Source organism: Grammomys surdaster, unplaced genomic scaffold (assembly GCF_004785775.1).
Source record: "Grammomys surdaster isolate TR1022 unplaced genomic scaffold, NIH_TR_1.0 98, whole genome shotgun sequence".
Lineage (NCBI taxonomy): Eukaryota > Metazoa > Chordata > Mammalia > Rodentia > Muridae > Grammomys > Grammomys surdaster.
The window spans coordinates 3,299,320-3,325,302 of record NW_021604577.1 but is presented as its reverse complement, the minus strand read 5'-3'; the positions used below and the strand labels follow the sequence as shown (position 1 = coordinate 3,325,302).

The window sequence follows — 25,983 nt, the reverse complement described above, 5'->3', positions numbered from 1 at the left end:
ATTCTTGGTAATATTACTTATACACCCTATACACTAAATTCATAATGTAATGGCATTAAGCTATCTTCAAAAAGTTTGTTAATTGCAGGATAAGTATAATAATGTTTATTCTGCACTATAAATGCAACGCTACCCAGAGACCACTAAACTAAAAGAAATAATGGAGATTTATTCAAACCTTTGTGTACAAATGGAAAACTTCATAAAGTAAATGTACAATTCATAGCCAAGCAATTAACTAGTCATCTTATCTAAACAAACTGTAATGATCATGATTGTTCTACTCAGATATCTAGCATTTTGTTTTCCTTTAAATTTTAATATCTACAGTTAAAAAACTAAGAACTATTTAAACAAATGATATTTTTGGTTTAGGGTAGAGAGTCTTGCTTTATTTAAGAAAATATATTGTTGTCTTTAGTCTAACACGCATTAAAATTCTAGTTGTCATGTAGCAGTTGTTGGAAATATTTTAATATCACATTAAAGCTGATATAGAAATTTATATGTTTCAGAGTACAAAAGGTCTGAATTAAAAAGTTAAATAAATGAGTTAGTTTTTTTCTCATCTGTAATTTATGTTGTTAATGTACATAATTTCTTTGGACAAAATTGTTTTAATCCTGCATATGGCTAAAGAGATGGAGAAGTATGTGTGAGAGACCGGGAAGAGGAACAGACTGAGGAGAGAGCAGCAGTCAAGATACAGAGAACCAAGACACAGTTTTTTTTTTTTCAGGGTCTTTGTTTATAATTTTAATGTGTGCTTCAGAAGAGATTACAACAGACTTATTGAATACTAAACCACATTTGCAGCCAGTATTACCATGTCCTGATTGGAGAGTTTATATCTTATGTCCAAAGAATCCAGTCCATTTACAACTCACAAGCATCTCTCATTGATGCAAACCACTCTAAGATTCTGTTTTATAACTTTGCTGTGTGTATTTTTTTCTCGTTTCTTCTTAGAATCAAGAAGAATGTTTCTTTTACTTCATTTAACCACTTATTCAGTTTAAAAACAGTGTCTTTTTCAATTACAGTAATGACTATTATTCATATACACGGGACTCAAAAGATTGCTTTGTCTACTTCCCCAGAATGGCTTTCAAAATTATCCATACCTCTACCAACACATTTTTAGTGTAAGACTGTTAGAATTCTTCCACTTTATCTCTATATCACTCCCTTTTTTTGTCTCTTTTCAAGAGATCTTAGAAATTCTTTTTTCCATCCCCCCTTACTTCTACTTTAAGATTTTAATGAAAAAAGAAGAAATAAGCAGGATTTCTATGAAATAATAATCTTAATTCTGAAAAAAATATTGCATGAAATTTCATGATTATATTCTTAAACTTTTTTCATATTATAAATTCAAGGATTAATTCATAAATAGATCATCTTGAAGGATTCATTCTGGACAACTTGTTACATATTAACATCATTTTTAAAAATTTCATCTACGTAGGTTTCAGATGAAATGAAAATGTATCTCCCACAATTCAATTCTTTGCTCTCAAGCTATAGATTCTATTTACCTTTATGTGGTACCTGGTCTGTGGTGGTTTGAATAAGGATAACCCCCATATTGGCTAATAAATTTGAATACTTGATTCTCAGTTTGTGGAATTGTTTAGGAAGGACAGGAAGGTATAACATTGTTGGAGGAGGTGTGTCACTGTGTGTAGGTTTTGTAGTTTCAAAAGTCCATGCCATTTAAAAACTCACTTTCTCTAACTTCTTTTTTTTTAATTTATTTACAACACAGATGTCATCCCCTTTCCCCAATTCCCCTCCATAGAACCCCCTATCATATACCCCCTCTTCCTTTATGTTCTTATACCATTTTGATTACATGCATGTATTAAGATCAGTTCTAGGTTGAGGAACCAGCAATACAATAGATGCAAATAGTCAAGGAACAAGCAAGACAATAAACACAAAGAGTAAAAAAAAAAAAAAAGGCAAGGCTTTAAACCCAATTACATGAACACTTGTGATCACTGTTTCTAAAGGCTTATCAGGATGACCAAAGTTTCTGAGCCTACTTCCCTGTTATAGTCCAAGGTCATTTTCATGTCTGAAGCCTACTTCCTTGTTCTAGCCTAAAATTTAGATTCCTGTCTGAAATTGCTTCTTTGTTCTAGACTAATATTTAGATTTCTGCCTGAAATTACTTCTTTGTTGTAGCCTAAGATTTAGATTCCTACCCGAAATTACTTCTTTGTTCTAGCCTAATGTCAGATTCCTGCCTGAAGCCTACTTCCTTGTCCTTGGCTAATGTCATATTACTGCCAAGCAGCCCATTTCCTTGTCTTTGGCCCATAAGGCACATTTTTTAAACTATAAATCACTGAGACATTTTAAAAAAGTTGTTGAAGATCCTAAATCACTTTGTTCTTTTTGATTTACTCGTTTATTTATGATGATACTTTATAAATCAGGTTTAAACGATAAGATTATATTACTTACCTTCCTCTCTTCGGCTTCCTCCCAATGATACCCCCTCTAACTTCTCCTTACTCTCAAGTTGATAGCCTATTTTTCTCTATTATTGTACACAGATAGATAGGTACATACCCATATACATACATACATACATACATACATACATACATACATACATACATATGTATGGGCACATGTATGCCTCTCTCTCTCTCTCTCTCTCTCTCTCTCTCTCTCTCTCTCTCTCTGTGTGTGTGTGTGTGTGTGTTTGTGTGCAATGCAAATTAATAGAAGTTTTGGATTTCATCTCACTCTAGTTAGAATGCCTACTATGATTAACAAGTCTTCTGACAACAATGGTGGTGAGATTGTAGGAGAAAGAGAAGTCCTCCTTTCTCCTTAGGTATGGAGGAAATTGTTGCAACCACTCCTAAAATGAGTGTGGATTCTCAAGAACCTAAAAGTAAGTCTACTACATGCTAAACTCATTGACATATGCCCAAAGGACTCAAGACCATGTTCCACAGATATTTGCTTGGCAAGGTTCATTACCACTGAATTCGAAATAGTCGGTAAATGAAAACCTAAATGCACTTCAATAGATAAATAGATACTAAAAATGTGGTAAATATACAAAGAAACTATTTTTTCAAATGTAATTATTTATTCATTCTTTAAAAAGAAGATATTGTTAATCTACATGATCCCTGTTTTAGACAAATTGTTAAAGCCAAGCCATGTTAATATAAATAATCAGAAAATTATATTTTAAAAGACAAACGAGTGACATGGCTTATGGTGCTGTGATTGTCTTTAGTGTCAGTTTAGTGGAACCACATAAGCCAGAATCTTATATTAACTCCTGCAAGTGGTCTATTCAAGGTGTTTTGTTGGTTTGTTTTTTACATATATACAAAGAAAATCTGAATCCAAGCTTATATTTAGTCAGGAAGGCATGCCTATTCAAAAGCCTTTTCAGAGAATCATGCATCATCTACACTAAAACTCCACAGTATTATCTAAAACCACATGGAAAGACTTTCTCTACTCCATTATATGAAGGCTCATCAGTCACTTTTGCTCTTTGAAAGAAACTTTTATTCTGCATTATTTTTTTTAACATTGTACATTAGTCATTTGGAAGATACCCACTGAGCTATAAGGGTCTGAAAAAGGTTTCTATTACCAAATTTTCCCATTGTAAGATGCAACTGAAAGCACATATAATAGTTCCCTCACCAATCTCATCATTAGAGCCTTTAAATGTTGAAAAGCCATTATATTATATTTCTCAAATTATCATTCTCTCTTATAACCATAATATATTACAAAATCACAATATATATTATAAGATATTATAAACTATAAATTTCAAATACACACACATATACATATACACATAAAACAGTCATTATATTCACCTAAAAAATGTTTAGAAAATATGCAAGCCTGAGTCACCACATTTTTAATAGTAACCACCCTTTTGAATAAAATGTTGAGGAAAAGGAAATAGCTAGTGCATCAAAAGCACAACCACAGGAATGCCTTTACTTTAGAGTAGCAGTTTTTGCCAGTAATAAGTTTTCTTTTTGTTTGTTTTTTAAAGACAATATCTATTTTGTCCCTCAGAGTAGTAAAAATACTCAAGCATCAGGAAGTTAACACTGTTTCCTTTTGTGGATTTACCCAGATATATTCAAAAGCATTATAGGTTGGTATTAAGTTGATATCAGTGCTTTTCTTTTGTCTGAGTGACATTGGCTCATCACTCAGTTGCTTTGCACCATCATTGCAAAGGCCACACAGCAACAAAATGTCGTTTTTCCCAATAATCACTATAAGGATCACAAGCCACCTCCAGAGAGATCTGCAGCTACCACCTTGAAAACACTTTCTGTTAAAAATACAAAGACAGTAGTCACAAAAACAGGAGATATAGGACATCACAACAGGTAGTATTGTAAAGAAAATGAAAGGGAGACTTTACAAAACAGTGTGGAGATGGTAGGATGTATATGTAGAAGGAGGAAAGGGATGTTTATATAAATGTCCTTTTATGCTAAGATAAATTCTAGTTCCAGTGGAGGTTTAAATGTAGAAAACTGATAATGGTCCCTATGATCAAATGGTAGAGTGTGTTACAATGCTGTACTATTCAAGACTTAATCTAAGATGTTCCCACATCTTAAAAGAGTAATTCAATGACTATACCACTCATTTTAGTGATGTAGATTAGAATATATTACACACAATGTCAGAACTCATGGATAGCATTTGATCATATATCATTTATAGTGTAATAAGTGAATAAAAATAGCAAGATTAGAAAGTTGGAATTTAAAAAGGGAACACAATGAACATGAGACAGGTGAGAATTTTCTTAGCATTTTCACCTGAAATATATTGAAAAAAAAAAAGAATCAGAGGAAATAAAGTTTGTCTCCCAGTGAGAAATGATGATAACCAAGGAGGACTTCAAGAATAAAATGACAAAAATTCTTTTCATAAGACATCATGAACAATGGGATAGATGCAAATATTCTAACTTTAACTTAGCAATTGTCTAACTACAATTTATATTATTGTTCTATTTGTGTAAGAACAGATAAAATGAACCTACTGCAAAGATACAGAAGAAAATTCAGAGAAAATAGGCCAATTGTAGAGTGCTTGTTTTATGTGCTTCAGGTGCTGTGTTCCATTTACAGAATCAACAAGGGAGCAATCCTGTGTAGGACTAGAATCACAGCCAAATACCCAGGGCTACTGAAGTCAATAAGATGAGCATACCATGTCTACTTTATTAAATTGGCATCCCTCCAAAATCTACTGAAAATACTCTATACCAACAGATAAGTGTAGTCCTTACCATGCATCGATGACATGTCTCTTTGCAACAGATAGAGACCATTACAGAAAACCACAACCGACTATAATACAGAGTTACAGAGCCTAGTTCCAACTGACATGTCTGCAACATGACTTCTGGACCTAAGACTTTGGGATCATCAGAACGATTGTAAAAGTCTAAGGAATATGGAGTGTGCTGTGAAACATTCTCTAAGAACTGTCAGAAGCTACACCCACAGTCTCACTAGAATGGCTGCCAAAACATGACCTGAACAAAGGGGACACCTGTACATGTGTTAACATGCACAGGGAAAGCTCATGAAGCCTCAGCCATAGTAAAAGAATTACGAGCAACTAAGGAAAGCAGAGAGTGGGAGCAATAGTCTCCCCCATTGACGAGCACACAAACTTGTTATCTGATGCCAAGTCATCAGCCCAGAAAGCATGTTTATAAGCAGCACTGAGCACTCTGCAGACTGAGGAGGTTGTATTTATGTAGAGCATGCATGTGTATGTGTATGTGTGTGTGTGTGTGTGTGTGCATTGTGTGTCAGTGTATTCATGTTTTTTGATTAAAATAATTCTAAACTAAAATTATTTAAATCAAAATTCTATATTTTTATGGGCTTTTCATCCTAGTTTTGCTCCTGTATATTGAAAAAGAGCACATTAGCCCACTCCTCACAAGTAACAATTTTGGAAGGTCCTGAAGGAAAGTTCTGTTATTCTCTCCCAAGCACTGTGTGACCTGACCATCCAGGGTACTGGCTTTGGCTGTTGGTCATACATAAACCAAAAAAAGAACAATGCAACAAAGCTAACTTTCTCCCTCATACTAGGTCTATAACCATTCTATTCCTGATTGGCAAAGCTCCACAGTAATAGAGATGTATTTCCTCTGATTCAATGTTACAATGAGTTTGCCTTCCATAACAAATCAGCTCTTGTTCCAAGTAAAAAGGGATCAGAGGCAAGCGGATCTCTGTGACTTTGAGAGTATCCTGACCTACAGAGCAGGTTCCAGGACAGCCAGGTTACACAGAGAAACCCTACCTTGAAAAAAACAACAATAACAACAACCACAACAAAATGATAGATGATAAAAAAGGAATATTTTTCTGTTAATTTGTTTGACCTTTAGTTCTGTTGTATAACTTCCTTGAGTCTGATGGAGAATTCTGTTTTACCAAAGAGCATACATGGGATGGTCTGTGGACCCCAGAACATATGTAGCAAAACATATCCCTTGTCTGGTCTCTGTGAGAGAGGACACAACTAATCCTGTAGAGACTTGATGCTCCAGGGAAGGGGGATGCTGGGGGGTGTTGAGGTGGGAGTGGGTGGGTGGGTGAGAGGGGTGGGGGAGTAAGGAACAGCACTCAGAGGCAAAGAGGATGGAGAATGGGGTGAAGAACTCGTAGAGGGGGGACCGGGAAGGGGGAAATATTTGGAATGTAAATAAATAAAACAATTTAAAAAGATTTTAAAAAATAAGTTCCTGTATCTTTGAGATTATAATATTATTATGTAATTTCCCCTTTCCCTTCCCTCTCTTCAAATCTACAGTTTTACCTCTTTCCCCATTTCAGATCCATGGCCTCTTCTCTTTACTTAATTGTTTTTACATATATATGCATATATATAACAAATCATATCTATCATCTATATCTCTATCTATATATATACATATATATATATACACACACACATGTATATATAAAATAAATTACACACACACACACATACACACACACGAGAGAGAGAGAGAGAGAGAGAGAGAAGAGACCAGATCTTCTGGGTTTTGACTTAGTTTTAGAGAACCTGACCTATGTTAAAGCTAAACTCGAGTTAAATAACAGGCCAATACCTAACACCAGTTTCCAGGTTACCCTTCAAACAAGACCTGTGTCTAGCACCAATTTCCAAGTTATTCCCTAACAAATCTGCACCTCCATGTTATAAGCCTGCTCCTGACAATACAGTTCATAACAACCACCAATCAGGAGGAAAGCAGAAGTTAAGTTTATGGCTTGGCTCTCAGCACCAGCCAGTCATGCTAAAGGCCATAATTGCTCCCCAATTAGATGTGTACCTGGATAGATAACCCCTTCTTGCATCTATAAATGCTTGCCTGAACCTAAGCTTAGGGCTGCTCCCTCCTGTTCTCCTGTGTCAGAGATGGTGGTGTAGCCCAATCTCAAGCTTGAATAAAGAGACCCTAATGTGCTTACATCAGATTCAGCTCCTTGGTGGTCTTTTGGGGTTCACAAATGTTTCCAGACACAATGTAAGTAATTTTTAAATAATTTAATAGGAATTTTTAGACTAATATTTAATAATTAAAAGTTAAATATTTGTATCTTGTCATTTACACAATGTTTTATATGCTACATTTACATATACACATACATACATTTACATATATATGCATATTATATCATACACTCCACGTATACGATAAGAATAAAAGGTTGCAAACCAGTTTGGAAATGAAGGCATGGATGAAATAGTCTGAAAAATATATAAACTGAATCATTCATGTTTAACACTAAAAGATAAAGAAAAATCACTATTCAGTAAAATAAAGATCAAGACAGATACTGAGCAAAATTTTAAAACACAAGAAATCAAGAAACGCAGCTTTATTGATAAATTCAGTCTCTTAGGAACTAGGAAGTTAGGTAGTAAGTTAGGTAACAGTTGGAAAATAGTGAGGAAATAAGAAAATATAATAAGTATACAAAGTATTCCACACATTGACTTTTTCTTATGCTTTTTAACAGCTTCTAATACAAAAAAGTTTCTAAATTGATCATATAACGAAGAAAGAAAGAAATGTAATCAAGATTTTAAAAAAAGTGATAGCACAAATAACTGGATTATTCATTGTTCTTGTGTTTATTAAAATCCTGTTACAACTGCACAATTATCAGACATCTTTAAATAGAAAGAAGAGAAGAAAGGAGATCTACTTAGGGTTCTGAATAGAGAACCTAACTTAGGGCAAGGTGGTTCCTAAGAAAACATCCTGTTCTGACTTTTGATATCATGAAGTCATTAGAACAGTAAGTACTGCTTTACATAGCTTTAAATAAAATCCTTGTTTACTCAGATAATGTTAGGAAAGCATTAAACATCTTAAAACACAGATCACAGGATAAATTGTCTGGTTTCAATAAGCATATTACACAGGTGGTACACAGAGAGCATGAACTTAGAACTTGGCATTTCTGAGACTTAGTTTCTGTTCTTTCACTGATACCTACTACATGAGGGCCCATGAACTAGAATTACTTTTTATTAGTGGTTAATAGGTAAATCCAAATATACTTAGGACAGTCTACAGAGAGGAAGCTAAGTTTGCAAGAAAATTGTTTGGGCTCTGAAAGAGCATTCTGCAGCAGAAAATATGACCAGAAAAGAAATAAGGTAAAACATCATCTGAGCAGCATAATTATCAGACAATTTGGCACCAGAGTCATGAAAGACTGAACCTGAAAGTCCACTTACAGAGTATCAGCTTGAAAGGGTATAAAGTGATAACCAGGATGGCAATTATGAGCAGACAGTGCTCATTAGAACTTTGAAAATAAAGGTTATCCTCATGTCTTGTGCTGGTATCAGGGAAAATTACAGAGAAATAAGTTATCTATAAATTATTTAGTACAATAAATAGAATACTGTATGGCACAGGCTCTAGATAATACAGGTTAAATTTTTAATAAATTGTATCAGTCTGCAATGAATTATGGAACGATGATACTTGCTTCTAATTCTGCTTTTGTAAGAAGAACTACAATTTTCTGACAAGGTGATGAAAATTTAATCTGAAAATTTCTATCTACAATGAATAAAATGCTGGATATTTTATTTGTCCTAACACCAGACTGCTAGGGATCGTGATTGCTGCCATGATTACATGATACTACAACTACACTTAATATATGGACTTAAAGTATTTTAACCATTTGTATGTATGACATACACACATACACACACACACACACACACTTACATATACACCCTCATACACATGTATCCATTCATATGCAGACATAGAGACATAGACACACACAGACACATTCACATGCTCACATACAAAATATATTTCCTCTCTCTCTCTCTCTCTCTCTCTCTCACACACACACACACACACACACACACATATATATATATACAGAGAGAGAGAGAGAGAGAGAGAGAGAGAGAGAGAGAGAGAGACTTACTTTGTTTCTGCCTTTCTTGTGAACAGGAAAAATTATTTTGTGGGTGTGTTGGTGCCTTTATCCTTCCACTTCAGGGGACTGGGAGGGCAGTCCTGCCTGGCTACAGTTGGTGGTCATTTCTGTTCCGTATCCCCACTGCTAGCTAGGAATCTCTGCTAAACTCACTCCCATCGTGGGTCTCTGGCATATTCTAGAGACACTACCAAATCCCTGCCCCTGCTAGCTCCCAATGCCCATTCATTCTCCTCTCCTCTAGCCCTCTCTCCTATCCCTCCCCACACCTTACCCACAACCACACACACTCATTTTCTTCCCAGTCTCCTCTCCCATGCTTCCTCCCTCCATGTACCTCCTATGACTATTTTATTCCCCCTTCTCAGTGAGATTCAGTAATCCTTGCTTGAGTCTTCCTTCTTGTTCAGCTTATTTGGGTCTATGGAGTATAGTGTGAGTATCCTGTACTCTGACTAATATCCACATATAAGTGAATATACACCATGTGTGTCCTCTGGGGTCTGAGTTATCTCGCTAAGGCAGGAGAGACTGAAGGAATGGACAACCAATAATTGGCCCAATGTGAGACCCACCCATGTGCAAACAATAATCCCAGAAACTATTAGTACACTGTTATGCTTGCAGACAGGAGCCTAGCATAACTATCCTCTGCAAGGCTCCACCAAGCAACTTACTGAAACAGATGCAGAGATATACAGCACCACATAAGCCAGAGCTCTGGGAGTTTATGGAAGAGTTGGGGGAATTGAAGGTCCCAAAGGGGATAGGAACTCTACAGGAAGACCAGCAGAGTCAGCTAACCTGGACCCTTGAGGGTTCTCAGATAGAAACATCAACCAAAGAGCATTCATGGGCTGGACCTAGACCCCATGTACATATGTAGCAGATTTGCAGCTCCTTCTTCAAGTGGGTCGCCCAACAACTGAAGCTGGGCTGTCCCTGACACTGTTGCCTGTCTATGAAATCTGTTCCCCTAACTAGACTGTCTTTTCTGGAGTCCATGGGAGAAGATGCACCTAGACCTGCAGAGACTTGATGTACTAGGGTGTGGGGACACCCAGGGGGAGCCTCCATGCTCTGATAGGAGGAGATGAGGGGTATTATGGAGGGGTTGTGTAAGGGGGGATTAAGAGGGGGAAATGATTGAGATATAAAGTGAATAAATAAATAGATGAAGAAATAAAAAGAAAATAAAAGGACACAGTGATGTAAAGAAATTATTATACCTAACACAAAGTATTCCAAAAAAACAGAAGGTACTTTTTTTAACTTTTAAAACTGTGATTAACATATATTTCTCATAAATGTGGAGTAGCTATTCCATTTTTCCCTTCCTTTGTAGTTAAACTGAGAAATCTGGTATATTCCATAGAAATTTAGTGCTTATCATCAACATCATAAGCTTTTTTTCATAATATCTTTTAACTGAATATGTTATTCTTTGACAATTTCATACACATATATAATGGACTCTGTTTACTCTTGCTCCCTTCTTCCGCTAGAGGTGGAAGTCCTCTGCTAGAGGGAACTCTCATCCTTTGTCCCCTCCTCATTACAGGTAGTTCATCCTGCATTCATCTTTTTCTTTTTCCTTGTTTCAAGACTTGTGATTTTTACTAAGAACATCAGTATAGCAACAGGTTTTTAACTATGGAACTTAACCTACTGGTGTGCAGCTGAAAGAACTGGCTATCCCTCCCTTAGAATCCATCAGTTCCAATAGTTCAGTAGAGAGGGATAGAGCCTATGAGCCCTTTTCTGATCTAGGATTGGCCATTTGATAGACCAGTCTTGTGCATATCTATTAAAGATTATTGGACTTGCTATGAAATCATGTTTATAGTAATGATGGCATGCCTGAATACAGCATTTAGCAGTCTTTATTTCTATCCCCTGGCTCTTGACTCCTGCATTCTTTCTATTTCCTCTTCCTCAGAATTATTTGAGCCGTAGAGTAGATGATATAAAAGTTGTGTTTAGAGATAGGAATGGTGCATTTTCATTAAAATCAGGACCAAGAGAAGTGTGTTTACTCATGGTACTTCTTTCAACAGTGGTTGAAGTCATTGTCAGAAAAATAAGTCCAAAAAAGGAGACAAAAGGAATACTAATATTAACAGAAACAGAACAGAGAAAGTATCCTTATTTGAAGATAGTCAGATTTTATAAATAAAAGATCCCAACGACTCTTACCAGAAAACTACAACTGATGAACACTTTCAGCTAAATGGAACTATACAAAAGTAGCATACAAAAATGAATACCCCCGCTATACACCAAAAACAAACACACCGAGAAACAGATCAGGGAAAAATCACATCGCCATAGCTAAACAAACAATTAAAATATTTTGATATAAAGATATCCAATCAAGTGGAATATTTGTTTTATAAAAATTTAAAAACACTTAAAAGAAAAAAACAGAAAGACAATAGAAAATGAAATGATCTTCCATGATCATAGATGGGCAAAATTAATACTGTAAAAATAGCCATCATGTGAAAGGTGATTACATATTGAGTTCAATTTCAATTAAATTCCAGCTATATTCTTCACAGAAACAGAAAGAAAGAAAGAAAGAAAGAAAGAAAGAAAGAAAGAAAGAAAGGAAGAAAGAAAGAAAGAAAGGAAGGTAGGAAGAAAGAAAATATTCACATGGAAATGTAGAAGATCTTACATGCTGGGGGTATTACAATGCATGAATTTAAGTTACCATGTAGAATCACAGTATTAAAATCACCATAGCACAACAGTACACCTAGATATAAGCCAGCACAACTATTGACACATTACTTTTGACAAGTAAAGAGAAAGTCAACAGAATGGAAGTAGATATTTGCCAACATATATTTGCAACATACATATGGCAGAGGAATAGTACCTACAATATACAAAATAAACTATTCATTAAGAAAACAAACAAGCCAACCAAAAATCTGCATAGATTATCAAATAAAGAAATATTAATGCCTGATGACCACTTTAAAAAGTTTTCAATATCTTCATGAGAGAAATGCAAGTTAAAACTAATCTGACTTTCTATATCATGGAAATCTTTTGGTGGAAGTGTAGACTGATGTGGCTCCTATAGAAATCATTCAGAGAATCTTCTTGAAGTTAAAGATGGAATTAACATGTGATTCAGCTCTACTAGTTCTGAGCTTACAGCTAAAGTATTCTATAGCCTACTAGATCGATCTATGGTAGTAGCTGCTCTATTCACAATAACTAGGAGATAAGAGTCAGCCTAAGACATAAGTGCATTGCTTTTGATAATGCATATTCCATGATGGGTAAGGAAGTCATTATTTTCAGAAGGACCTAAGACAGGCTCAGTCTTGTTTATGAAATAAAAAAGAGGAGATGTGGAGAGCTTTTAGGGATGTTTGGCATGAATCTGTCATTGGCCAAGGACAAGGAAATGGGCTTCAGGCAGGAATCTGACATTAGGCTAGAACAAAGAAGTAATTTCAAGCAGGAATCTAAATTTTAGGCTATAACAAGGAAGTAGGGTTTAGACATGAAAATGACTTTGGGATAGGACAGGGAAGTAGGCTCAGATATTTTGGTCATCCTGATAAGCCTTTAGAAACAATGATCATGGGGGTGTTCACGTCATTGGGTTCAAAGCCTTGCTTGTCCTTTGAATATTTGTTTTTATTCTCTTGCTTGTTCCTTGACTATTTGCATCTATATTATTGCTAGACCCTCAACCTAGAACTGACCTTAATACATGCATTTAATAAAAGTGGTATAAAAGCAAAAAGGAGGAGGGGGGATGGGGTAAGGGATTCTAGGGAGGGGAAATTCGGAAAGGGGACATCTGTATTGTAAATAAATAAAATATCTAATAAAAATTTTTAAAAAAGATTCAGCCTACGTATCCATCAACAGATGAATAATGAAAGTGCATTAACAGTGGAATTTGACTCAGTTATTAAGAAAGGTAGACTTTTGAACTTTTCAAACAAATAAATAAATAAAACATGGACAATTACATTGAGTCAAGTCTTGAGACACAAGCACTACATGATTTCTCTCATATTTGGACAGTGGATTCTGTGGTTTTGGGTGTTTAGCTAGAGGACATTTAGAATCTAGGGAACTAGAAAAATCCTATCCATGGGGGGTGGACTTACAAAAGTGAAGGTAGTAGGAAATATATGACATGAAATTAAAGACACCAAGTATTGGGAATGAAAAAGATAGAGCAGGGATAGGGATGGGGTTGAAGGAATGTGACGGTACAAAAGGAGCATTAGCCAAAGTGTATGAAAAAGGCAAATGAAACTTATTAACTGTAAGCTAATTGAAGATATATTAGTTAACAAATGACTGAGAAGGGAGATACCATGCATGAGTATCCCATGCTACTCCCAGAAAATACTGGTGATCAGTTAAGCTTTTCAGTACCATCTGTGGCATGCCTCTTCATGAATTCTTCTTAGTCAGAGAGGACCTAGAAGCCCTCAAACAATACAAGTACTGTTAAAAAATGCTAAATTTGTTGTTGTTTTTCAAATTGCATGTGCAAGTGTTTTAGAACATAAAAGATATGTTATCTAAGCAATCTCAAGCATCAACATCATGAGTTTTATTTATAAAAAGTTTATAAAATACTGTGGCTTAAGAGATAATAATAACTACTTCTCTCTTAAGTTTATTCTGCCAATGTTTCCACATTCTTGTTACCCTGTAGATTCAGGCACTGCATTTCTTCTTACCTTAAGTTCTCCTTAGTTCTCATTTAATATCCAGTTAATGCTCTCTAGTCTCCCAAAAGTAATTTTATCTGAAAGATTTTCATTTTCTATAACTTCTTTTTTGCCGTAGCATCCTGCTTTTCTGGGAGTGTTCATCATAGGCATGAAGCACATAACTCGGGCTTGCCTGCTTCTCTGAGACCCCTAACCCTTCTTACGCTTTGCTCTCTGTGTCAGTTATGGGCTCATTTGACTGTCAAGGGGAATTAGAACCTTGCTAATCTTAGTAGTTACTATTCAACATAAAAGTTTTGGCAAAGAAATGATTATTGTGGCAAATGATAGCCTTGCCTTCCCCTTCTGGTTGGAAATGACCCCAACACCTAATTCATCTTATTGGATTCATTTTCAGGTATATCCTGCAATTATATTCTCACCCACCTTCTTTTTGATCATTTCTTGTCTTCTTGTCTATGAGCAGATTAGCTAAGATCAAAGCCTTAATAAAATCGGGAGTGCTTGAATTATCATATCAAACACTATTTCAAAAGAATTGATCCTAGAAGACATTCCTTTTGTTCTAATAAATCCTAGACTCATTACAACAAAATCTTGTTTCTTGTAGATCTTACTCAATGAACTGAACCTCATATGTAGTAAATATTAACAAAGGCATCCTGGAAATGTGAGTTCCTAATAGTACAAACCTGATGACAATACCAATATGAATTAGATAAAAGCCCACCCTAGAAGGCATCCATAACATGATAGTCACCAGTACATTGAAATGTTTATCTCTTACTGAATACTTCTTTAAATGAGGTACAATCCATTTACATTGTAGCATATGGACAGTCATTTCCCAATTTATCTTGCAAATATGGGATAGTATTTTAAATAAGGTAGTTGATGATAAGGGAAATAACAAAAGGCAACTTTTGTGTACCAATTTATAAATCATTACCGAATTTAAAAATAGGAGCATTAGATTGGATTAAAATAAACACGAATAAGTTTAAAACAGTGATTTCATGCAGAAAAAACATACAAAACAATAACACACACATCCACACATATACATTGAAAACATGTCAGATGCTATATACTATGGAGTAGGTCACCACAAATCACAGATAAAGCCATATCAAATGGTAAAAAGAATTCAATTGTGATTAAAATGCAAATATTCCACTTTAGTTTTAGCAGAGACTCAATTTTAAAAAACTATTTCATACTGGTAGGCAAATTCAAGGAAAATGAAGAGGTTCTTTTTCTTTTTTTTTTTTTTCCTAAGCAAAATGGAAAGCATTGAGCTGCCTCCTCATACCCCATTCCCTCTTGGTCTTTCTTGATGGCTTCTGCTCCTTCACTGACCTGTTCCAGCCCAGGTGTCTTGTCCTGTGACCCTTCTCCTTAGCACTCAATTTATCAGACATCTCAAACATCATTTTTAAATAGTTTTGTTCAAAGATGACTCAAAATAATTACCATAGGTCAGACCTCCTGCCGGAATACCAGATTTTTGCCTACTGACTACTTTTCTTGAATCTGCAGCACAATATATCAACACTTGATCTATCCTCCAAACTGGTCTTCACTTTCAGTCCCATACCAATTACTGACAATACCATTGTTCTTATCATTCAATCTAAAAACTTTCCATGCCAGGCTACCTAGAGGAAAAAAAAAGATTTAAATAAAACCTCAAAGTCATATCACCTATCAGTTTTAAAATACAATAAATAAAACAGATAACAAGAAGACAAACCTGTTCAGGAGATATAGTTCAGTTGTGGCACACTTGCCTAACACACATGGAGCCCTGGTTTGATTCCTACCTCCTCCCCTTCTCTGCTTAAATCAAACTAAAACAACAGTTAGATTTCTGATAAACCTAATTTGCTTGTTTGTTTGCCTTTTTATTTATCTGTTCATGTTTTTGATACATGTAACCCAGGCTGACCTTAAACTCATTCTATATACTGGCCTAGCTTTGAGTTCCTCAAGTTTCCACCTAATAGAGTTGAAATTACATTACCAGCATGCTCCAGTGCTTGTGATAGAATTTAAAATAGGTTTTTATAAGTGATGAATAGCTAACATAGTCATTTACTCATTTCTCTTAGTTTTCAGGAAACTACGAGATCACACTTAGGTTCAGTGATTCATGGAAGAGTCTCAGGACTCAGTTTAAAATCACAGTCATGAGAATGACATAGTACAGATAAAAGACCCAAGGAAATAAGCAACGGGAGGAAGAGATACAAGGAGCAATGAGTCACACAGGATAAGTTTAGTTCTCCCAGTACTGAATTATGACAACTCTTAGGAAATCATTAGAGACCCAGCTCCCACATTATTCACTGGGAAACAGTCATCTTCTACCTCTCCTATATGTCAAAATGTCATTCTTCCACATATAATACAAGAGTGTTCGGCATAAATGTATTACCAGCATGAGCAATTGAGGCACGATGGGGCCCTGAGCAGTTAGTAAACGACAGACATTCTTGAAATTCAAATTTCTAGATGTCAGTGAAAGCTAGACCTCACAAGCAGGTTTCTCTGAGTGTGGTATCCTCAAGCTGTTGGGAGTAATTACTCTGCACATATGTATACCATGGTATTCATGTTAAACAGGTATCCTCCAAAAGTTCCTAAAGAAAGAGGGAAATAGATTTAGTTTTTGTTTTCACCTATTTGACTCTGGAGGTTTAAGAGCAAATGCTTTAGCTAGGTTTCCATGATCCATGATAGGCTACAGGTCAATTTCTAGATAGAAGTTATAGGCTGGAGACAGATCCCTAGTAGTGTCCTAGAGGCACATGCCAGTTCAGCATTCTTCACAATTAGACTTCTCTCTGGCACTAAATCACACTTGCCTCATTTAAGCTACTGTATTTCTTCATTTTGAAATTAGAAGCAAAGTGCAATTTTATCATGAAATTTAGCCAAAATATAAGAAATATGTTTTAAAATTTGGAGACATTATAAACAAAAGATACGTTCTGTAGTGCATTGTAAAATAATGAAAGTAATACTATTCAATAATTAACTAGAACTGGTCAAATAAAGAGAACTGTATGCACTGAGAATGTTGAATGTAAGCCATCTAAAAGATTCAAGTAACATCTAAGGAAAGAAGGAATAAACTACTAGTTTTAGAAATCATTAAACTAAGACTTTAATATCCTCTAGTGGAATATCACAGTTTAAATATCACTAAGTCATTTTTATGTAGGGGAGGCGCTGTAATGACACTCAGTATATCCCAAACACATTTTTAGTTGTAGTAGTAGGAATAAATATGACTGTTATTCAACTTTTATTATAATGCTTCTAGAACTTTAAAGGGTTCCTTGACTTAAATTAACACTTTTACTATTATTAATCAATATTGATTTTCCACAAAATTTACAAATCAAGGACTTTCCTTAAAAACCAGAGCTGAATGGAATTTCATCTTCTTTTTATAGGTTTCTTAGGGGAATTTTTTTCATCATCATTCTCAATCTTGTTGGAAGTGATGCAGTAATTTGTTTAATGTCTTTTATAATAAAATATAATCTAAATTAACAGTATTGCATATACTGCAGAGTATTAGAAATGCAATAAAAAATAAATTGCTCTGTTCCATTCACTCCAGAACAACAATCTACTAAAGCTGTATTTACATTTATTCATAAGGTAATCAAATGAACTCCTTGTATTTTAAAGAGACAAACAATGTAAAGCCAGTACATTTATAGAGTACTAGAAATATTTTTGACACATAGAGATTTGATATCTTTTTATTATCTTTATAAAGATAATAGTGTAGATTCTTCTCAACAGGTAATTTTACTCAGGGTGGTGCATACTAGTAACATTCTATTCCATGCATTATAAACATTAATCTAAAACTATGTTCAATTGCCCCCCAAAAGATGGAATCATCTTGTCTCTTGTTCCTTTTATCTTTTTTCTTATATAGACTCACTATCCCATGTACACTATGGGAACAAGCATTGAGACCCCACAGGCAATATGCAGAGAGTAAGAGACCAGGAATACTTATCCCTAAATTGGATATCTTCATCAAATCTTTCCCTGAAGGCTCAGGGAGACCTGGGGAAGACTCATAGAAAAGAATAGAAGAGCCAGAGGTGATGTGAAACACTAAGGCTTCCTAAATGTATAAGATTTGTAATGAACATGTAGAGTCACGGAGTCTGTGTCAACATGCACAGGGCGTGTCTTAGTCTGAACCAGATGGGTTCTAGAGCCAAAAAGAAAAGTAGACACATGCCCACATCTTTAATTCACAAGCCATCTCTAATTGACAAGCATTTATTATCTTGTATTGTACGTATTAATGGAAATATCAGTAGAAAATAAATATAATTCAGATCAGACTTCTTATAAAAAAATAAACCAAACAGCACAGTATATTAAAGTCATCTTATAATAGTTACACATTTTATTTTCTCCAACATTTTGATAGAAATATTTTCTTGAACATTTAATCACTTTAGCTAACTACTGTACATTTATAATATTGGTAAAATTGTATCTAATAAAGTAATGTTCATATATATAATCATTTGGATGTGCAATTATATGATTACATGATTATAGGGTATAATGAAATGATTAAAATCATCACCATCTTAGTGATTCTTAGCACAGTATATTTATTAACGGCTCAAAAGACAAAAGATAAGGATTCACTAAATCAATTGTCCTTCAAATTGCTTATTTTACAAGCAAGATTTCAGAAAAAAATAACAGGTAAATTATATGTTCCCCCAGAGGGCACAGTGCTCTACTAATATTATGACATGACAAAATGCTTATTAAAAATGAATTAACACATCTTGATTTAACTATTCCACTTATTAGTTATACATTTATTATTTGTAAAGGTTTGTTTTGAAAGAGATATTTTTGGAGTCACTGTCTTGAAAAGTAGCCAATGATATTCTCAAACTCAGAATCATTGTCCCTCAAACTCTTCCCCAACAAAGCGCTGCAATTACAGGGATGTACCATTATTATAGATTTACCTGTATATTTTGACTGGTGAGCAATTTTAAAAGAATCTTGCAATGATACTAGGAATGGCAAGGTCCACATCTTCTAAGAGGAATGATTGTTTTGTTTTGATCTTTTTCAGAAACCTCAATGAATGGGGAATGTGAAAAACTGGTATTAATACCGATACTGTAGGGTTGATGTTATAAACGTCTCTATTCTTCATAATCATTACTAAATGAATAGAAAACAGTACTTGCCACCTTAGTTCGGCTAGTTAATTTAAAATGAAACAGAGTGCGAGGGAAAAATTAGCATCCTAGCATTGTCTTTGAAAGGTCCAAACACTAACTAAAATGAAGATGAAGGAGGAAGAGAGTAAGAAAGATTGTCTGCCCCAGAAAGGATAATAGGCACTGAGATGAGGCCCTGTTTGACACACATAATGTTTGCTTGTGAGGAATTGCTGTGGATGCATGCAAGAAGGACTCTTTCTCTACTACAGTTCTCTGACAAGATAAACACGCCTAATTTATTTATCTGCACCATTTCCTGTTTCCTATTTGTCCTAATGCTTGTCAAGACTAAGAAACTCTCCCATATTTCAGTCTGGTCCCTGAGTTACTACTGGCTAAACTGGGAGGAAATTTTTGAAAATCTAAAATAGTACTTGGAAACCACGGACTTTTCCAGATAGTGCCAAAAGTCCAGTACAAAATAGAAGAGGAAACCCAATGTTTTATTCTTGTCTGACCTCAGGGTGTAAAAAGAGACAACTTCTCTGAAGGGAGATAACAGACTCATAATAGCAGAACTGCTCCAAGGATAAGCCTGAGGGACGTACTCTATCTTAGTAGCAAAAGGTTATCATAGTTAATGTTATCAGACCACGATTGATGGTGGTGATGGAAAAGTTAGAAAGTTGCATGGCATCACAGAAAAGTGAAGCGCTCACCCATACTTTCTTACAACAAATACATCAAGACAATAATTCGGTTAATTCCCTTTTCCCGATGAGTTCTTGTTTCTGGATGAGGATTGAGAATAGAGTGAGTATTGGCATCTTTCCCCACCCCATAAATGACTGCTAAAAGAATGAATAGCCACATCGGCACCCTCTAAGAAGCCACAAAAACATATGCTGACTTCCCACATTAGAAATGTGTTAAATACCTAATAATCAACTTGTTAGAAAAATGTTTCAAATAAGGTATCAGGCAACATCAGCTCTTATTTAAGAAAATGAAGACAGTGATCAGGAAATTCCTCAAGTTGTGTGTGGTAGCACAGAATGGTGTCTGTGCAAATGCACTGTTTGTTTGTAAAATGTAACAGCCTTACCCACTGTGAATCTTTTAAGGCACTCATTTTGAATCTGTCTCTGACCCAGTTCTTAGAAGTTTGCTCTCAAGTCACCTATTAATATCTTAGGAGTGCACATAGCCCAAATATGCAGTGCTCACAATATTCAGGTTCCTATAAAAATAGCTACTGCCTGCCCTGAAGTAATTGAAGTCTTCCTTTTTGCACAACCTATGTCTAATTTAGACAGACTTGCTATTAATTCAGAATGCCAAAAAAACCCTCTCCTTCATAAAGAGAGAAGCAAAGAAAAAAATATTGTTCTTTTCTTGGATCTTATCCAAGGTCAAGCTTAAAATATAAGCTTATTTCCCTGATTAAAAATATTAAAATCAGATGAGGCAATGTGACAAAAATCAAGCTTTTCATATCACAAGCGATTCATAATACCTCCTACTCATATTTTTTTCACCCACGTCTTCCAGACAACCCTCAGTTAAAGCTTCTCTATATTTTTCATTCAATGTTGAGGAAAGGACTGCAAATGAAGTTAGAGCTTGTATTATCATACAGGTAAAAGTAATGAAACACTTCTCCCTAGTTATCAAATGAAAAGATGGAAAAGAAGCAAGAAGCAAGATATTCTTTGTGGAATACTCAAGATATATATTATAGCACATAAATATTAAAGCTTAAGATTTGGGAAAAGTCCTACAATACTCTTGCCTGTCTGTATGGTCCTTACTCATCACTCAGTTTCTCAGACTAAATCTGAAGCATCCACCATTGCTTGTCTTTCTTTGTTCCCATTGTCAATCCTTCAATTAAGCCTTCACTCAAAATGCCAGCTGGAAACATATATTTTGTTTCATCGACACTCTCACTGGATACCCAGCTTCCAGTGTACCTTCTTGTTTCCCAAATTATAGCCAAAGTGGCTGGGTACACATGTGGGCCTCATCATTGTACCTTCTGCTTCTTAAAACTGTGGAGCCCACTCACCAGTTTCTTGTCTCTCATCTTAACTACACCTGTTTTAATTTCACCAAATAGAAATTCCAGAACCTCCTTAATATTAGTGTCTGCTATCCACAATTTCCTTTACCGAATTGTAGTTGTATTCAGGATACATCAGTACCAGAAATCAAATAGTGTTTGCTGCTTATTTTTCTCTTTCAAACAAAACAAGACAAAACCAAACAAAACTGCCCTGGGATCTGAAATAAGGTAACTCTTTACGCATTGCTTATCACAGTCCCAAACTAGTATTTCCCAATTTTCAGGGATTTAACACTCATCTCCTTACTGAAGCATACTGCTTGCTGGGTTTCTTTACTATTCCCTGGGAAGCATTAGAAACAGAAAGGACCTCATTATTGCCCTATGTAATTCTGAGGTAAATACCTACTCTATAAAGCTCAATTTAATTTGGGCGAACAAAAACCGGTTAACCCCTCAGCTATAAAACATCACATTATTAATTAAAATATTTGTGGTTTTAAGTCACCCTACAAACCTCTCCATACACAGGTGGAAACACTATTTTCACAGAAGAGCATTTTATTTAGAGGTTTTGTGAAAGACTTAAAAGTTCAGCAGTTCTACTAAGAAAAGACATTGAGAGGTTCAGAAGAAAAAAAAAAGGAAGCCTGCCTACCAACTACTTCACAATTAAAGATACGAAAACTAGAGAAACTTTATAGAAAAAAATTCCCATTGCTGATAAAACATTGATAACTCATCCCCTATCCCAATATGAAAAATCTGCTTAAAATAATGAGAAGCAATGGTGAATTAAAAAGCAGAAAGTCAAAAGTAAGTAGGAAAAGCTGTTATTGTTGGACATGTGACATGGTCTGCAACGTGCCTATTTCTGTTGATGTTTCCATACAGGATCTTGTAGATGTCTGGTGTTGTAGTCAGGGTTTCTATTCCTGCACAAAGCATCATGACCAAGAAGCAAGTTCAGGAGGAAAGGGTTTATTCAGCTTACACCTCCACATTGCTTTTCATCACCAAAGGAAGTCAGGACAGAAACTCACACAGGGCAGGAACTTGGAGGCAGGAGCTGATGCAGAAGTCATGGAAGAATGCTGCTTACTGGCTTGCTTCTCCTGGCTTGCTCAACTTACTTTATTATAGAACCCAAGGCTTCCAACCCAGGGATGGCGCCACCAACAATGGGCTAGACCCTCCCGACTTGGTCACTAATTAAGAAAATGCCTTACAGCTGTATCTCATGGAGGCCTTTCCTCAAGGGCGGCTCCTTTGTCTGTGAAAATTCCAGCTTTTGTCAAGTTGACACATAAATCTGGCTCTCTTGATCTCCATATAATGTAGTGGATTTTGTATACTTAACTTACTTGCTTCTGTCTCCTAGATACTGGAATTTATCATGTTTTAGTAGATTCCTAAATCAGATCTCATTTTATATATATGTACATATAATATGAATTCCTTCCCACAAAGTTGAGTGTTTCTTGTTGTCATTATTAAAATGTTTATTGAGCACCTAATATGAAACTCCTACCAATTTTGTAGACAAAAGACACATTTTGTGACTCTGAAGGACCATTTTTTTGTGGGAGTCCAGATTCATAAGAAAATATGTCCCACTGTGCTCTGTAAAATTAAGAAGAATATCTATCATGAATCTATAGTTTCATGGACCAGAGACAATGAGTTGAGGAAAAGTACTTTTATTTTGTTGATAAATATTTCATTACCAGGATCCATGTTAAAAGGATAATGAACATTACTTTACATTGTAAAAATTTATTTAATAAATTTATAACATGAGAGAAATTTGCCTTCTCAAAACTATGTTTGCCTAGAAAAAGGCAAGTAATTTCCTTTGATCAATTTGATGAGGAACATAAAAGCTTTTGTTTATAGGAAAGACACCAAGAACAAAAATATAATTACGAATTACTTTTATCAGTTTTTAATATTATGAGGAATTCACACCAAAAGGGGCTCTAAGTCATGTCCAATTTGTTGGTACCTTTACAAAAATAAATATGTTTTCTTTAGAAAAATTCTGCTCCAATACTTGATGTATTGCAATATTCTAAATTAAATTATATGCTTGAATATTCACTATTTCAATAAGTGTGTTAGTGATTCAGTTTTTATTTGTTTTATTTTTATTCTCAACAGTTATAACTAGTATTGCCTCTCACTTTTTTAAACAACAGGTTTTATATAATATTTTTATTGTGTATATTTAACACACCTTTGTTCTCTTTTTGGACTGTAGTAGCAATCTTTTTCCTAAATATATCAGTCAGGAAATATCCTGGATACATTTTGTCTTTTTATCACTCAAATATTAGATCAAAGGTAGACTGATTTCAGGGAAAAATAAAACCATGGGGGAATACATGTTACACTAGGTAGGGATATTGTGTAGTCAGTGTACAGTTTCTTAAATTGGGTTCCAGATGTGTGTTGATTCACTGAACACTCAACGAAATTGTCTTCATCATGATAAAGAGCATCTGGATAAGAGGAAAAACTGAGAAACATAGTGCTTGTCAGCACTCAAGAATCTCCATCAAAATGTCTGTCTCTAAGGTATCCCATGTGAGAGGCAGCACAAATTGGAAATGAAGAGGATTATGGAGTGGTAGAAAGGAGGAAAAAAATGAAAAGATGTTGCAAGGGTCATGGGTAGATGTGTGTGAAAAAATATACTTTTAGATAATGCATATTTTAGAACATATTCAATGGAGACACTCAAGGAAAAAAAGTGTGTAGTTAAGGTAGACACAATGAATATTTTTCTGTTGCTCTATTTTGAGGCCCTGCTTATGGAGATCTTTTCAATCCTCTAGAAATCACAGGCCCCCAAAGATGGGGTGTTGGTTATTAATTAATTAATTAGTTAATTAAACTACTCATTTATTTGGTCAAATACATAAAATAGATATTTTGCCTATAGCATGAGCTAAGTCAACCTTAGAAAATTCTATATGTATGAGAGTATAAAAAGTGTGTGTGTGTGTGTGTGTGTGTGTGTGTGTGTGTGTGTGATGGAGGGAAGGAGGGAGGGAACGAAGTATGGAAGAACAGAAAGAGAAAGAGGTTGGAGGGAAGAAAGGAGAGATATTTTAAAACAAAACAAATCAAAAATCTGCTGAATCATTGAGCAATTTCAAATTCCATTACCCAGAACTTTATAAGTGGATGCTCATCTCAGAAGAGAAGGTTTCAGATTTATGAGGCTTGAAAAACTGTATCCTTAAAATGCTACTTTAACTGTTTGGTAAAAGGAATGCAACTCAGGTCTTAGACATCTTATGTTGCCTTGGGGAACAATTAAATAGAAGCTAACCTTGTGTTCTAAGGCTGTATACAGGATACAGGCATAAAAGTGAGAGTACAGGTTTCATTCATAGCTACATTTCTCTTTTCTATAGAACCAGAAACATGCTCTCACCTCCCAGAGCTATGCGGCCATCATACTCCACCCAGCTCCAGCAAAGCTTTTGCTGGTATTCACTTATAAACCATGTACCCGCACATGCGCTTTCTTGGAATGGCTTCCCATCTCACATCTATTTTCTAACAACACAAAGCTCATTGGTTTGAAAATAATGTTTAACATACATACTAACAGGATGACATCTTACTCTACAAATATTTTTTAGATTGGGAACTGACGAGCCAAAACCAGTGATCGTTTTTACCAGTGAATCTCTGTGATATTGAGGAAGTTATCCTTTCTGTCTTAGAACCCAGCACTGTGCATCAGCAAAGTGAAGATTATTATTATACTCAAATCATACAATTTCACTGAAGGAAAACATGAAACAGTAAACACCAAATAATGATAATGGTTGCTGTGTCTGTACACGGCCTCCTGGGATCTGGGGCTGATTGGATATTCCAATGGAATGAAGAAAAGACAAATATACAGACACAAATCTGGGATCTGGGCTTATTGCTGGAAAAACCATGACACCCTCAATGTTCAGCATATTTCTTATATACAGTTAAACAGAGAGAGAAGGCTATTGCATGTATTGATACAAATAGGTACCGTTGTTACACAAAACTAAATGAGGTAGCAGAGTTCATGCTATGCATCTAGGTCAAGAAGACACATTAAGATGATCTCAGTCGGACCAGCCTCTGTAGGAAAGCAGTCTCCAGGCTGTAAATAACCAGGGAGAGAAAGCTATAGGAGATATTTTCTGGAAACACTGTGAACACTCAGACTTTGCACCTTGACAAAGGCTTTACCATTTTCCTCTCTATAGAGTCCTTGATATGGCCTTGCCTATGTCAACAACACACATTCACTTGTGACTAGACTTGTGCAGAGCTATTTCCCTAAATGGGGAATTTTATTGATGTTAGTATTTCTACTACTTTTTTATCACCCAGGAAAACATTTTTTTTCTTCCAAAACCTATTTCTAT

At 35.2% G+C, this 25,983-nt stretch overlaps 1 protein-coding gene across 1 annotated transcript in view; it reads right to left on the bottom strand.

Annotated features, from left to right (window-relative positions):
- Window positions 1-25,983, bottom strand: part of Mdga2 (MAM domain containing glycosylphosphatidylinositol anchor 2) — a 732,366-nt gene that overhangs the window by 324,891 nt on the left and 381,492 nt on the right. The gene's annotated exons all lie outside the window — the stretch shown is intronic.